The sequence below is a fragment of the Hypanus sabinus genome, chromosome 2 (assembly GCF_030144855.1).
Source record: "Hypanus sabinus isolate sHypSab1 chromosome 2, sHypSab1.hap1, whole genome shotgun sequence".
Taxonomy (NCBI): Eukaryota; Metazoa; Chordata; class Chondrichthyes; order Myliobatiformes; family Dasyatidae; genus Hypanus; species Hypanus sabinus.
The window spans coordinates 5,313,949-5,327,228 of record NC_082707.1 but is presented as its reverse complement, the minus strand read 5'-3'; positions in this window follow the sequence as shown (position 1 = coordinate 5,327,228).

Below are 13,280 nucleotides of genomic sequence, written 5' to 3'. Positions count from 1 at the left end.
ACATTCTAGTAAATCTCCACTGTACACTCTCTATTTTGTTGAAATCTTTCCTATAATTCGGTAACCAAAACTGTACACAATACTCCAAATTCTGCCTTGTCAATGCCTTGTACAATTGCAACATTACTTCCCAACTCCAATGCTCAGTGCTCTGATTTATAAAGGCCAGCATACCAAAAACTTTCTTCACCACCCTATCCACACGATATTCCACCTTCAAAGAACTGTACACCATTATTCCTAGAAAACTCTGTTCTACTGTATTATTCAATGTCCTACCATTTACCAAGTATGTCCTATTTGGATTATTCCTACCAAATTGAAGCGCCCCACATTTATCAGCATTAATCTCCATCGGCTATCGTGCAGCCCACTCTTCTAACTGCCCTAACCAGTTCACCTATTACCTACAGCATTATACTTCTTACACAACTTCCCATCTTTTATTCTCACTTCTTTCCCGTTTCCACGCGAGTCCCGATGACGGGTCGCGATCAGAAACGTCGAATATTTACTCTTTTCCATTGATGTTGCCTGGCCTGCTGAGTACAGCCAGAATTGTGCATGTGTTGCCTAAGTGTTTTGTGCACTTCTGGTCACCAAATTACAGGAAGGATATTAATAGGTTTGAAAGAGTACAAACAAGGATGTTGCCTGGATTTGAGAAACTGAGTTACATGGAAAGGTTGTATACATAAGGACTTTATTCCCTGGAGCGTATAAGAATAAGAGGATATTTGATAGAGATAGATAAAATTATGATGGCTATAGATAGAGTGAATGCAAGCAGTTTTTTTTTTTATTTTTCCACTGAGGCTAGTGGACAAAAAAAAACAAAACAGAAGACACAGGTTAGGTGTGAACGGGGACAGATTTAAAGGGAACATTGGCGGAGGGACGCTTCTTCACACATAGTGTAGTGGGGGTGTGGATTGAGGAGCCAGATGAAGTGGTAAATGCAGGCTTACTTTTACTATTTAAGAAAAACATGTACAGGCAGATGGATGAGTGTTGTATGGAGGGATATGGGATAGATGCAAGTCAGTTGAAATAGGCAGATAAATGGTTCCTCATAGCCAAGGAGTGCCAAAAGCCTGTTTCTGCGCTATAACATGCTATCATATTCTATTGTCGAGTAACTTTTCTGGTGCACATTAAACTTTTTGGAAAAGTATGCCACCGGATGTTCAATACCATAATCAGCCGTCTGCTATTAGACCAAAAGCTTCAACCTTTTTTATAATCCTTCCGAAATTCCAGCCGTCGGACGTTAGCTCAACCACTCTGAACCGTTACCATGGTGACTTCACAGCTGGTGTCTCAAATGGCGCCGTACACTCTCTCTCAAGGTGACAATTGAATGCGTTATTCAAACCAAGTCAGTGTCCTCTCACTCTTTAAATTGCCTCCTTCTTCTTTAGACTGTTGAATTTTCTAGCAGTTTCTCTCCTGCGTGACACTGGGAGCAGCGATTTCCCGGTCTTTTGCCCGGGGGAGATGAGGAGAGAAGGCGCGAATGGAGAGAGTTAGTAGTTCACCGGAAGGAGTAGACTTGGAGTGAGGTTCCGTAGGGTCAGTGACGATCGGAGGATATCGGTGCTGTCGAACGACCTTATCAGTGAGCTCAAATGTTTTCGCATGAGATTGTATCATGCGAATGGTTCATTTTCTATCTGTTTTTTGTTTCCGTACCAATCATATAGTCAAGTTAAGTATTAAGCTCAATCGTGCAATCGCATGTTGTGTACAGTTTGTTATTTCGTGGTAACAGGGGACACATCGCGAAACATCCACCCAAACAAGATTTCTTACGTCTGGACGTCCGGAGGCTATTATCCTCGATATTAAGCAGCGAGCCAAACTGGAATTTAAATTTTGGGCAAAAGCTCGGGGTTGATTTTTTTGGATTTTGTGTGATTACCCTGAGCATTAAACCAGTGGGGTTGATATTCGTACTACGGATGAATTGTTAATTACAGTTATTAAAATTGCGATTGTGGGTGGAGGTTTCATAAATTGGCGGGCGCCACTCTCGTTTCAATGCAGAGGTGCGCTGACGTAGCGGTAGACTGGGCTGATACTTCAAAGACATGGTTCTAACGGTTCTGAAGAGTGAAGGGAAGGAGTGGTCGGAATTCGCATGTCGAGTTTGTCCACGTCCCACGGTGAGCAGTTAGATTTCTGAGATAGTATTGACCCTTAGCTCTCTGACGAATAAATGAGAAAATGCATCAGTTCAAGGACCCAGCACTGGTAAGCTCCGCCTATTCTCTGGAATAACGCCCACGGCTAAAGGGGAAGAGGAGTATGAGACTTGGGCGGCGCAAACCTTTCAGTTGTTAGATGTGGCACTGCTCTGATGACGTAAACGACAGAGATCAGTCGAAAATTTGAATGGGGTTCTGACTGACTTCGCGACAGCTGTCAATTATATCAAGCACTGGACAATGCTTTGTACCTGACAGGAAGCCCTATGAGCTAGCCGTGCGGAATCAGAACATGCTTCAGGAGAAGTGGGTGACGCTTTCTGCTTATATTTTTTCAGCTAGAGAGGCGGCTAAATTGATTACAGCGCTGAGGGGGTATTCAGGCAAAGGAGATGGATCAATTAAGACTGTAGCTGATAGCCAGGGGTGCACAGTCCCAAGGCCTGATTGCTTGGGGTCTCGGACAGTCTTGTAAAACTGTCCAACTTTTGTTGGGCTGATCAGGGAGGTACTGGAAGATGAGATTGCTTCGGTGGAGCTTGAGGCCATGGTCAGCAGGATATAGTACGCGGAAGTGGTACCCTATGGCGAATTGCCACCGGAAGCCAATCTGGGGAGTGATACAGGAGATTCTGGCAGAGTTGAGAACAGAGATATGTCGTCTGTTTGTAGAGGGTATGAGCCCACCCCCATATGATGGAGGTGATGGGGGACGGATTCCCCAAGGGGACGAACAATGCGGAGGGGCTGTTGGCAGCAGGTGTCACGCCAAAAGGAGCATGAGATCCAGGGTATGCGGCCCCAATAGTAGTCGCCCAAAAGAGGAATGGGAAGTTAATGATGTGTGTGGACTATAGGAGTCTGAACAGTCAAACCACCCTGACTAGAATACACTCCGGAGTATCGAAGACGCGATGCCATGCCTGAAGTGGTTCAGCGTGCTAGATTTGAGAAGTGAATATTACCAGAACGCTGTGAGTGAGGCTGACAAAGGGAAGGTGTTATCTATATATTCCCTGGCACTTTTTCAGTTCGAAGGTATGTCCCACGGCATCTTGGGAACCTCTGCAAATTTCCAGCGGGTCATGGAGATGACGGTGGGTGTTAGAACTTGCTTGAGGTATTGGTATATCTGGATAAACTCACAGTGTTTGGATCCAGGAAGAAGATGTACCAAGGCTTCTAAAATTTCTCCGCTGCGTTAAAGATGAAGGGTTAAATCTTTCCCTGGACAAAATGCCAGTTCTGCCAAAGTCTGCTAGCAATGTTGGGCATGTAGTCTTATGGGATGGATGTCCGTCTAAGGTAGATCGGTGAGCACTTTGCCAAAATCACAGAATGTGAGCGCTCTACGCTCGTTCCTCGGGGTCTGTAGTTACTATCGGAGGTTCCTGAGTGACTACGCGAAAGTGGGTCAACAGTTGAAACAGCTTCTGTGCGGTTACCTTCCCTTAGGGAAGAAAGGGAGTGGGAAAGGAGAGGAGAATGGGAGAGCATCTTAGCCCGTCGGAGCCCATTGGACCGAGATGGAATACAAAATGTGAAGATGCCTTTCAGGAGCTGCCGATGCAGGCGCCGGTGCTGGGTATTGCGGACCGCGATTGCCGTATGCACTGTACGCGGAAGCCAGCCGAGACGACTTAGGGGGCTTCCGATATCAGGATCAGGGTACCGTGTTGAGACCCTTTGCGATTGTTAGCCGGAGTCTGTCGCATTCCGATAATAAAAAAACTATACCGTTCAATAGTTTGAATTTCTGGTGTTAAAGTTGGTGGTGGTAGATAAACAGAGTAACTAATGGAAATAGCCCCCTAACTTATATCCTGACTTCGGCGAAATCAGATTCCACAGACAAAAAATGGTTGGAGGCATTGTCTGCCTAAGAGTTCAGGCTGAAGTTCCGGCTGAGAAGCATTAATTTTGATGTTGATGTTTTTTCACGACGGATGCATGAGCAATTGGACAGAAACCAGGAGTGGGAGAGCGTTTATGCTCCCGAGTTGAAGGTCATGTGTCAGTTTGCCATCACCGTGAAGGCAGAGGGAAATGTGGAGCACAATAGAGTGGCGGATCATTTAGGAGCTTCTGATGCCACAATTCTGGCCACTCCTTCCCTTCAATCTTCAGTAACGAGAGAATCAGTTCCTTAAGATTCCCTCCCTCATCCGCTGGCGACTCAGCTCGCTGAGTTCCGTCCCGTCCCACCCCGACTATTTGCAACCGCCATGGTCCCGCCTACACTGGGATACCAATCTCCTCTGGCAACTCCAACGTTTTATTATCCTCACTTGTGTGTACTAACACTCTGTCTGTAACTGTCTCAAAATCAAAGTTTCGCGATGCAATCACCACTTTGCCAAAAGATTTAACCCCACTCAAATCTCGAAGTATCCCCTTACCCAACACGCACGCATTGCTCTCTGAAACCCTCGCAGACGCACATCATGTCCGAAATGCAATTGTGGCTATCAGAACTGTACTTAATTAAGCCGCTAGCCAAACCCAGAGTTACATGCGCATTAATTCTCTTGAATTCTTAGATGTTTTATAATTGTAACACTCCGCTCTATCAACCCACGTTCATCTGGAAGAAACCGCCGTCTGCCCGCCAAACTCTGTCTCACGCTTTTGTAAATGCTATGTAATACACCCCGGTAAAACTCACAACGTAAAATATTTGACAGTACACCATGTAAGATTAAACAATTACTCTTGATAAATATTTCTGGGACTATGGGATTAGTAGAGAAGCAAATATACAATAAAAGGCGCCAAGAATAACAATTAGACAGTCTGTGCACAAAGTTAAAGCTCTCAATATCCTCAGTCCACCAGTCGATTTCCTTCGACCTCCACGACCCTCGCACTGGGACCAGCCATGGTGGTCTACCAGTGCACTTCCAGAAAGTCCTTCCTCTTCGGTTCTCCTCCCGATCTCCTTCGCACTCACGCAGATTTATACAGATACACTTAGAATAACATAATTCAGCTGGTTGGTTCCCCGTTATCTATAACTCAAACTTCTCAGCTCCAAAGAACATTATCTCATCAGTTAACATTACACAGAAGCCATTTCATTATAACACTTCACGAAACCCATTTTATTTTTAGCAGCTAACACTTAACATTACAGTTAATATTACTGAGAACTATGCGTAATGTATTTTGGTGATTTGTTTTCTGGTATCTATGTAATATGATTATTTTAATCATTGTTTGTTGTACTCTGCATTCCGGTTGTACACCCAGTTGGTGCAGTCAGGAGAATAAAACATGGAAAATGAGAAAGGCCAGAGCACAATACACGCACTTCCACCAACAAAGTTGTGCTGAATATGACCCTACCTTAGAAATTATCGGGTTACCTGTAGCCCTCTATTTTGCTAAGCACAATGTACCTATCAAAAATTCTCTCAAAAGACCCTATCGCATCCGCCTCGAACACCTTTGCGGGCAGCCTATTCAACGCACTCACCACTCTCAACATAATAAACTTTTACCTCTGACACCTCTTCTGTACCTACTTCCAGGCACCTAAAAACTGCGCCCTCTTGTGGCAGCCTTTTCTGTGCTGGGAACAGCGACAGGCTATTCAGATGTTCAATGCTTATATTCATCTTATACACCTCAATCAGGCCACATCTCATCCTTTGTCGCTCCAAGGAGAAAAGGCCGAGTTCGCTCAACCTATTTCAATAAGGCATGCTCCCCAATCCAGGCAAAATGCTTGCAAATCTCCTTTGCGCCTTTTCTATGTCTTTCCATATTCTTCCTGTAGTGCGGCGACCAGAACTGCGCACAATACGCCAAGTGGAGTCTGACTACGGTCCTATATAGCTGCAACATTACCTCTCAGCTCCTAAATTCAATTCCACAATTGATGAGGGCCAATACACCGCATGCCTACTTCACCAAAGAGCCAACCTGAGCAGCTGCTTTGAGCGTCCTATGGACTCGGACCATAACATGACTCTGATTCTCAACTTGGCCAAGTGTCTTACAATTAATACAGCAATAATATCTGACCTAACAAAATGAACAACCTCACACTTATCTGGGTTGAAATCCATCTGCCACTTCTCATCCCAGCTTTGCATCCTATCAATGTCTTGCTGTCAGATGTTACACCCTCATCCTAAGTGCCATCAGCAAACTTTCTAACGCATCTCTCCACCTCCTCATCCAGGTAACATATAAAAATCACGACGAATAAGGGTCCCAGATCAGATCCCTAAAACACACCACTGTTCGACGACATCCGTGCAGAATATGTCCCGTCTACAACCACTGTTCCCTTCTGTGGGCAACACTGTTCAGGATCCACAAAGCAATGCCTCCTATATCCCATGCCTCCTTACTTTCTCAATAAGCCTTCAATGTCTTGAAGGCTTGAAGTCAAAATTCGTACTGAAATCCATATACGCTACATCTACTGCTCTTCCTCCGTCAATATGTTCAGACACATACTCAAACAATTCAATCAGGCTCGTAAGGCACGACCTGCCTTTGAAAAAGCCATACTGACTATTCCTCATCATATTATACCTCTCCAAATATTTCATAAATCCTGTATCTCAGGATCTTCTCCATCAACTTACCAAACACTGAAGTAAAACTCATTGTTCTATAATTCTCTAAACGACTTTTTAACCACCTTTCTTGAATAAGGGAAAACATCCGCAAACCCCCAATCCTCCGGATCTTCTCCCGTAACTATTAATAATGCAGATTCCATTGTCAGAGGTTCAGCAATCTCCCCCCTCCGCTCTCACAGCAGCCTCGGGTGCATCTCATACGGTACCGGCGACTTATCCAACTTATTGCTTTCGAAAATCTCCAGCACGTCGTCTTTCTTAATATCTGCATGCTGAAGCGTTTCAGTCCGCTGCAAGTTATCACTGCAGTCATCAAGATGCTTTTCCATAGTGAATACTGAAGTATTCAATAAGTACCTCTGCTATTTCCTCCGGTTCCATACACAGTTTCCCATTGTCACACTAGATAGGTCCTCTTCTTTCAGGTCTTATCATCTTGCTCTGCACATACTTTAAGAATGTCTTTGGATTTTCCTTCACCCTGTACATCAAGGCTTACTGATCGCCTCTTCAGGCTCTCCTAATTTCGTTCTTAACTTCCTTCCTTTTAGCCAAATAATATTTTAGATCTCTAACATTACCCAGCTCTCTGAAATTTTAGTAAGCTATTTTCAAGGGATATTAGAAATTTGGTTCAGAAAAAGGGGGATGTCTACAATAGATATAGGCAGCATGGAGTAAAGGAATTGCTCGAGGAATATAAAGAATGTAAAAGGAATCTTAAGAAAGAGATTAGAAAAGCTAAAAGAAGATACGAGGTTGGTTTGGCAAATAAGGTGAAAGTAAATCCGAAAGGTATCTACAGTTATATTAAAAGCAAGAGGATAGTGAGGGATAAATTGGCCCCTTAGAGAATCAGAGTGGTCAGCTATGTGTGGAACCGAAGACGATGGGAGAGATTTTGAATGATTTCTTCTCTTCGGTATTCACTAAGGAGAAGGATATTGAATTGTCTAAGGTGTGGGAAACAAGTAAGGAAGTTATGGAACCTATGACAATTAAAGAGGTGGAGGTACTGGCACATTTAAGAAATTTAAAAGTGGATAAATCTCCGGGTCCTGACAGGATATTCCCCAGGACCTTGAGGGAAGTTTGTGTAGAAATAGCAGGAGCTCTGACGGAGATCTTTAATATGTCATTAGAAACGTGGATTGTGCCAGAGGATTGGCGTATTGCTTATGTGGTTCCATTGTTTAAAAAGGGTTCTAGAAGGAAGCCTAGCAATTATAGACCTGTCAGTTTGACATCAGTGGTGGGTAAATTAATGGAAAGTATTCTTAGAGATAGTATTTATAATTATCTGGATAGACGGGATTTGATTAGAAGTAGCCAGCATGGATTTGTGCGTGGAAGGTCATGTTTGACAAACCTTATTGAATTTTTTGAAGAAGTTACGAGGAATGTTGTCGAGGGTAAGGCAGTGGATGTAGTCTATATGGACTTCAGCAAAGCCTTTGACAACGTTCCACATGGAAGGTTGGTTAAGAAGGTTCAGTCGTTAGGTATTAATGCTGGAGTAATAAAATGGATTCAACAGTGGCTAGATGGGAGATGCCAGAGAGTACTGGTGGATAATTGTTTATCGGGATGGAGGCCGGTGACTAGCGGGTTGCCTCAGGGATCTGTTTTGGGCCCAATGTTGTTTGTAATATACATAACTGATCTGGATGATGGGGTGGTAAATTGGATTAGTAAGTTTGCCGATGATACTAAGGTAGGAGGAGTTGTGGATAATGAGGTGGATTTTCAAAGCTTGAAGGGAGATTTATGCCGGTTAGAAGAATGGGCTGAACGTTGGCAGATGGAGGTTAATGCTGTGAAGTGTGAGGTTCTACATTTTGGCAGGAATAATCCAAATAGAACATACAGATTAAATGGTAGGGCATTGAGGAATGCAGAGGAACAGAGAGATCTAGGAATAACTGTGCATAGTTCCCTGAAAGTAGAGTCTCATGTAGATAGGGTGGTGAAGAGGGCTTTTGGAACGCTGGCCTTTATAAATCAAAGCATTGAGTACAGATGTTGGGATGTAATGCTAAAGTTGTACAAGGCATTGGTAAGGCCAATTTTGGAATATTGTGTGCAGTTCTGGTTACCGAATTATAGGAAAGATATCAATAAATTAGAGAGAGTGCAGAGACGATTTACTAGGATGTTACCTGGGTTTCAGCAATTAAGTTACAGAGAAAGGTTGAACAAGTTAGGTCTCTATTCATTGGAGCGTAGAAGGTTGAGGGGGGATTTGATCCAGGTATTTAAAATTTTGAGAGGGATAGATAGAGTTGACGTGAACAGGCTGTTTCCATTGAGAGTAGGGGAGATTCAAACGAGAGGGCATGATTTGAGAGTTAGGGGGCAGAAGTTTAAGGGAAACACGAGGGGGTATTTCTTTACTCAGAGAGTGATAGCTGTGTGGAATGAGCTTCCTGTAGAAGTAGTAGAGGCCAGTTCAGTTGTGTCATTTCAGGTAAAATTGGATAGGTATATGGACAGGAAAAGAGTGGAGGGTTATGGGCTGAGTGTGTGTAGGTAGGACTAGGTGAGATTAAGTGTTCGGCACGGACCAGGAGGGCCAAGATGGCCTGTTTCCGTGCTGTGATTGTTATATGGTTATATTCTTTTCGTCTTGACTAGATTTACTACAGTCTTTGTTCACAACTGTTCCTGTACCCTGCTATAACTTCCCGCCTGATTGGAACGTACCTATGCTGTACACCAAAGAAATATCCGCGGAACATTTGCTACATTTCTCCCTTAATTTACCCTGAGAATATCAGTTCCCAATCTAGCTTCCAGGTTCCTGCCTAATAGTCTCATAATTCCCTTTAATCCATTTGAACGCTTTTCTAACTTGTCTATTCTGATCTCTCTCCAATGCTATTTTAAAGGAGATAAAATTATGATCACTATCTGCAAAGTGCTCTCCCACTGAGAGCTCTGACACCTAAAAAGGTTCATTTGCCAATACCAGATCAATTATAGTCTCTCCTCCTTTAGGCTTATCTTCACATTGCGTCAAGAAATTTTCCTGAGCACCCCTACAGGATCCATTCCATCTAAACCCCTTACTATGTGGAGATGCTGTGAATCGATATTGGGAAATTAACATCTCCCACCACAACAATTCTGATATTATTACACCTTTCCAGGATCTGTTTCCCTATCCGTTCTGCGATATCCCTGTTAGTATTGGACGTCCTATAAGAAATATCCAGCCGATTTCTTCACCACTTTCTGGTCCTAACCTCCACCCGCGGAGGCTGCGTAGACATTCTCTTCATGAATTCTACCTTTTTTGCATCCGTGACGCTATCTCTGATCAACGGAGCCACACCCCCAACCCTTTAGCCTCCCTTGTTTCCCTTTCGGAAACACCTAAAACCCGGCTCTAAAAGTAACCAGTCCTGTCCCTGAGCGATCCAAGACTCCATTATGGCCATTACATCATAGCTACAAGTAAGGATCTACGCTCTAAGCTCATCTATTTTGTTCCCAATATCCCGTTCGTTAAAATACACACATCTGAAACTGTTGATCTGAGCGCATACCTTTTTTTTATCAACTGTCTATTTCACTCACGCACTGTCTCCAAGCTTTCTTTACTTGTGATCCAACCGTCTCTTCAACAATCTCGTTATTTCGGTTACATCCTCCAACAATTCTAGTTTAAACTCTTCTTATTAGCCTCAGCAAAACTCCCCGCCAGGGTATTGATCCCCCTGGGATTCAAATGCAACTCCTCTTTTTTGTAAAGGTCACACCTGCCCCAAAAAAAGGTCCTAATGATGTTGAAATCTGAGTGCATCCCCCTGCTCCAATCCCTCTATTCCTATAGTCACATTCACGTAGCACAGGCAGTAATCCCGAGATTACTAACTTTGAAGTTCCGCTTCACAACTTCCTTACTAACTTCCTGTAGTCTGTCCCTGCAACCTGCAGGCGATTTGGCCCACCGAGACCGCTCCGCATTATAAGTCATGTGCTGATCCATTACGAACATAGAATATAGAATAGTACTGCATATTACAGGCTATTCGGCCCATAGTGTTGTGCAGACCCTCGAACCCTGCCTCCCATGTAAACCCCCACTTTAAATGCATCCATGTACCTGTCGAATAGTCTTTTAAACTTCACTAGTGTATCTGCCTCCACCATTGACTCATGCAGGGCATTCCACGCACCAACAATTCTCTGAGTGAAACATCTTCCTCTAATATTCCACTTGAAATTCCATCGCCTTACCTTAAAGCCTTGTCCTCGTGTACTAAGCAGAGGTGCCCTGGGGAAGGGGCGCTGGCGGTCCACTCTGTCTATTCCTCTTAATATCTTGTACACCTCTATCATGTCTACTCTCATCCTCCTTCGCTCCAAAGAGTAAAGCCCAAGCTCCCTTAATCTCTGATCATAATCCATACTCTCTAAACCACACAACATCCTGGTAAATCTCCTCTGTACCTTTTCAATGCTTCTACATCCTTCCTATAGTGAGGCGACCAGAACTGAACACAATACTCAAAGTGTGGCCAAACTAGAGTTTTATAGAGCTGCATCATTACATCGTGTCTCTTAAACTCTATCCTTCGACTTATGAAAGCTAACACCCCATAATATTTCTTAACTACCCTATCTACCTGTGAGGCATCTTTCAGGGATCTGTGGACATGTACCTCCAGATACCTCTGCTCCTCCACACTACCAAGTATCCTGTAATTTACTCGGTAATCTGCCTCGGAGTTTGTCCTTCCAAAGTGTCCCACCTCACACTTCTCCGGGTTGAACTCGATCTGACACTTGTCAGCCTACTTCTGCATCCTATCAATGTCTCTCTGCAATCTTTGACCATCTTCTACACTATCTACAATACCACAAATCTTTGTGTCGTCTGCAAACTTGCCAAGCCACCGTTCTACTCGCACATCCAATTCGGTAAAAAGAATCACGAAAGGAGAGGACCAAGAACAGATTCTTGTCGTACACCACTTGTCACTACCCTCCAATCTGAATGCACTCCTTTCAACACGACCTTCTGTCTTCTGCAGGAAAGGTATTTCAGAATCCACCTGGCCAAACTTCCCTGGATCCCATGCCTTCTGACTTGCTGAATAAGTCTACCGTGTGGAACCTTGTCAAAAACCTTACTAACTTTCATGTGGTTCACATCCACTGCACAACCCTCGTCTACTTTCCTTGTCACCTCCTCAAAGAACTCTATCGGGCTCGGTAGGCACGATCTGCCCTTCCCAAACCCATGTTTGACTATCCCTGATCAGACCATGAATCTCTAAATGCCCATAGATCCTATCTCTTTGAATCTTTTGCAACAGCTTTCCCACCACAGATGTAAGGTTCACTGGTATATAATTACCTGGACTATCACTACTAACATTTTTGAACAAGGGGACAACATTCGCTTCCCTCGAATCCTCCGGTACCATTCCTGTAGACAACGAGGATATAAAGATTCGAGCCAGAGGCGCAGCAATCTCTTCTCTCGCCTCGTGGAGCAGACTGCGGAATATTCCGTCAGGCCTCGGGGACTTATCCGTCCTATTGTATTTTAACAACTCCAACACATCCTCTCCATTAATATCAACATACTTCAGATAATCAAACTCACTCATATTGTCCTCACCGTCATCAAGTTCCCTCTCAGTGGTGAACACCGAACAGAAGTGTTCATTGAGGACCTCACTCACTTCCACAACCTCCAGGCACATCTTCCCACTTTTATCTCTAATTGGTCCTACCTTCACTCCTCTCATCCTTTTTGTTTTCCACATAGTTGAAGAATTCCTTGGGGTTTTCCTTTACCATACTCGCCAAGGCTTTCTCATGCCCCTTCTTGCTCTTCTCAGCCCCTTCTTAAGCTCCTTTCTTGCTACACTATATTCCTCAATAGACTCATCTGATCCTTGGTTCCTAAACCTCATGTATACTGCCTTCTTTCACCTGACTAGATATTCCAGTTAACTTGTCACTCATGGTTCCTTCTCCCTACCTTTCTTCATCTTCCTCACCGGGACAAACTTATCCCAAATATTCTGTAAGAGATCCTTAAAAATCGACCACATGTCTATAGCACATTTCCCTGCAAAAACATAATCCCAATTCACACTCGCAAGTTCTAGCCTTATAACCTTATAATTTGCCCATCCTGAATTAAAATTGTCCGGTCCTTTCTGATTCTATACTTTTCCATGATAATATTAAAGTCCATGGAGTGATGATCACCGTCCCCCTGATGCTCACCCACTGACAGCTCTGTGTCCGGACCCGGCTCGTTAACTAATACTAGATCTAGTATGGCATTCCCCCTAGTCGGCCTGTCAACATATTGTGACAGGAAATCATACGGTACACACTTAACAAACTCTTCTCCATCTGAAGCCTTGGAACTTATCAAGTGCCAATCAATATTAGGGAAGTTAAAGTCAACCATTATAACACTCCTGTGTTTTTTTTTTTTTGCACCGTTCCA